Below are 3,661 nucleotides of genomic sequence, written 5' to 3' on the forward strand. Positions count from 1 at the left end.
ATACACAGAAACAGAAACACTCGCCATGTCAAATGACTTACTAGAAACTGTCGACTCCAAACCAAACAAACCGCCTTTCCTATCTATTCTCAGAACATGAGACAAAACAACAAACCCACACCCACTCCCACAAAGGCACCTCCTTCCCCCAAGTAGGTCTGTGACTATCCGGAGTGTCCTCTGACTGGTGGGCCATACTATGTTCCCCCGAAATGGCCTGTCTTCTCTCAGATCTTGTTTCCTTGACCAACTCTGTGAAGATGTCAGGAAAAAGTGGTTAGCCACTACCTGTTTTCTCAGGAAAGCTCCATCTTCAGAGCTCTCCTGGAATTTGGCCAACTTCACATGATTAGGTACCAAGAAAACTGACTCTGTCTTTGGTAAATCCAAACAAGTGAGCCCACTGGGACTGGGACTGGGACTGCCTCTGGGTGCCTGGCTTCTTGGATACCAAGTTCAGAGAGTTCCATTACCAAGGAAATGAGGTATGTCACATTCTTTGGAACTGAAATAGGTCACTGCCTTGGCAACCACTTTGCCCTAACAGTTGCTTCCAAGGGTAACATAAGATGGAGGTTGCCCCTACTTCCTGTGACACTTTCATAAGGTAGAATGTATATCAACCAATGACACCCGGGAACAGCTCTCCACTCAGGCCTGGTTTGGTCCATCTTCTCTACATAAGAAGAGAGAGAGGCAGATTCAGACACATCCCTTCATCCTGACCAGGTTGTTTGCCATGGAAGATGACTTTTGCTCTCTCAGGTGCTTCATACCTGCCTACAACTTCTCCGGGTATCATTTGTGCATGGACATTTGAGGTTCTCATCAGGTGGAAGGTCCCCAACTTTCGTGTATTGTAAGAACCACTCTGTACCTGCTCTTCTGTAAACTGATTGAGGGAACAGTGTATACTTGGGGTTAAAAACAGGTTTGATTTGGGTTACAAATGATTCTGTGCGATGAATAATGGTATTGGGAACCTGCAATATTTACAAGAATATAGAGGTGAAATATAAGTAGGAAAACAGAAATCTAGGTATGATTTGAAGCCCAGAAGGGTTTTGCCCTTGATTGGGATATTTAGCTTTGAATTATGTTTTGCAAAGATGTCTCAGATAATTCGATATACAAGGGAATAGGACCTTGTACATTGGATGATTGAATTTAGAAGAGAACATCCAGTCAAAAAGGGACATTCAGTAGGATTAGGAAGATAGTCGGTAGATTTAGGAAGAAGAGTGAGTACAGGATTTGGACCAAAAGTTCTTTAGCAATAGACTTTCGGTTATAGAGTGAATGTAAATGTCAGCACATATGAGGAGTCAGTCACTATGTTGAACTGGGGAAAATATGTAGAAAAGCAGATATCAATAGAAACATTACGAAATCAGGCAAAGTATAAAGTGAGTGATAGAATTAGACATTTTCAACAGGGTTGAGTTTGAATATATAAATTAGGAAAAAAAACAAATATGTAGTCACCAATAGGATTGACAATTGACAGCATTAGGCAACCTGGACATGGATGTTTTTAGAAATTCATGTTCACTTTCCATTTATGCTTTGGTACAATCATAAGTGTGACCTTTCCATTTTTTGTCCAGAATATTACTGTGATAATGAGGTAACATGAGTATTTCTTTCACCATTTCTGGGAGCAATATATTGAAGATGTAGAGTTTGAATCTGGCGTACAAAGAGGTGTACCCTGTTTCTATGAACATAGAGAAAAAGCATGAATAGACCATACTGTGAATAAATAATATAACTTTTTTGAACTTTAAATAATGAATTGAACTGATATCTGAAAAATTAAAGGGAATCATATATTGATATACAATCATTCATTCCAACCAGGTATATATCTAATGGAAATATTAGTGTTTTGGTTTATCATGAAGAGTGTGTGAGTTTTGCTTCAAAATGATTATGGAAATTCAAAATAATGTGTTTGGAAAGAAGTCTCATGAAAAGACCAGTCAAGAAAACCTGACAATACATGTGTTCTGAAGGAAGAAGTGATTAAAGTTGAAACAAATGCCTATTAATATGTGAACTTGTGGATGAAATGTATATCCTGTGATGTGCAAAAACTGAAGAAACAATAATGTACCAGTGTCGAATACAAATGAATAACAAATTGCATATCATGTCCCATAGGAGTCTACTTGCATTGATGTTAGATTGGGTCAGTTACTGTAGAATAATAAGGATTTGTATGCACCATTCACTGAAGTTAGTTTTCAGTACTAGGAAACAAATATGTTTTACAGGTGGATGAATATTTCTGATTATAATCTTGTGAAAAGTTGATTATAAATCCACATACGTGAACATGAATCAATTTAGAGAGTGTATATTAGACAAGCTGTAGTCCATTCATATATTGGGCAGGATGAATTATGGGAAGATTTATACTAGACAGGACACATCCATTAATGCATTCTCTTTTTAATGTCTTCAACAACGGATACACAGAAACAGAAACTCTCGCCTTGACAAACAACTTACTAGAAACTGTCCACTCCAAACCAAACAAACCGCCTTTCCTACCTATTCTCAGAACATGAGACAAAACAACAAACCCACACCCACTCCCATAAAGGCACCTCCTTCCCCCAAGTAGGTCTGTGACTATCCGGAGTTTCCTCTGACTGGTGGGCCATACTATGTTCCCCCCAAATGGCCTGTCTTCTCTCAGATCTTGTTTCCTTGTTCAACTCTGTGTAGTTGTCAGTAAAAAGTGGTGAGCCACTACCTGCTTTCTCAGGAAAGGTCCCTCTTCAGAGTTCTCCTGGCATTAGGCCATCCTCACATGAATAGGTACCAAGAAAACTGACTCTGTCCTTGGTAAATCCAAACAAGTGAGCACACTGTGACTGAGACTGGGACTGCCTCTGGGTGCCTGGCTTCTTGGATACAAATTTCAGAGAGTTCCATCACCAAGAAAATGAGGTATGTCACTTTCTTTGGAACTGAATGAGGTCACTGCCTTGGCAACCACTTTGTACTAACTGTTGCTTCCAATGGTCCCATGAGATGGACGCTTCCCCTACTTCTTGTGACACTTTCACAAGGCAGAATGGTATATCAACCATAGGCACCCAGGAACAGCTCTCCACACAGGCCTGGTTTGGTCCATCTTCTCTACAATAAGAAGAGAGAGGCTGATTCAGACACATCCCTTCATCCTGACCAGGTTGTTTGCCATGGAAGATGACTTTTGCTCTCTCAGGTCCTTCATACCTGCCTACAACTTCTCCAGGTATCATTTCTGCATGGAACTTGAGGTTCTCAGCTGGTGGAAGATCACATACTTTCCTGTATTGTAAGAACCACTCTGTCCCTGCTCTTCTGTAAAATGAGATTGAGGGAACAGTGTATGCTTAGGGTTAATAACAGGTTTGATTTGGGTTATGAATCATTTTGTGTGATGAATAATGGTATTGGGAACCTGCGATATTTACAAGAATATAGAGGTGAAATAAAAGTATGAAAACAGAAATCTAGGTATGATTTGAAACCCAGAAGTGTTTTGCCCTTGATTGGGATACTTAGCTTTGAATTATGTTTTGCAAAGATGTCTCAGATAATTCAATATACAAGGGAATAGGACCTTGTACATTGGATGATTGAATTTAGAAGAGAACATCCAGCC

This window comes from Callospermophilus lateralis, unplaced genomic scaffold, assembly GCF_048772815.1.
Source record: "Callospermophilus lateralis isolate mCalLat2 unplaced genomic scaffold, mCalLat2.hap1 Scaffold_641, whole genome shotgun sequence".
NCBI lineage: Eukaryota > Metazoa > Chordata > Mammalia > Rodentia > Sciuridae > Callospermophilus > Callospermophilus lateralis.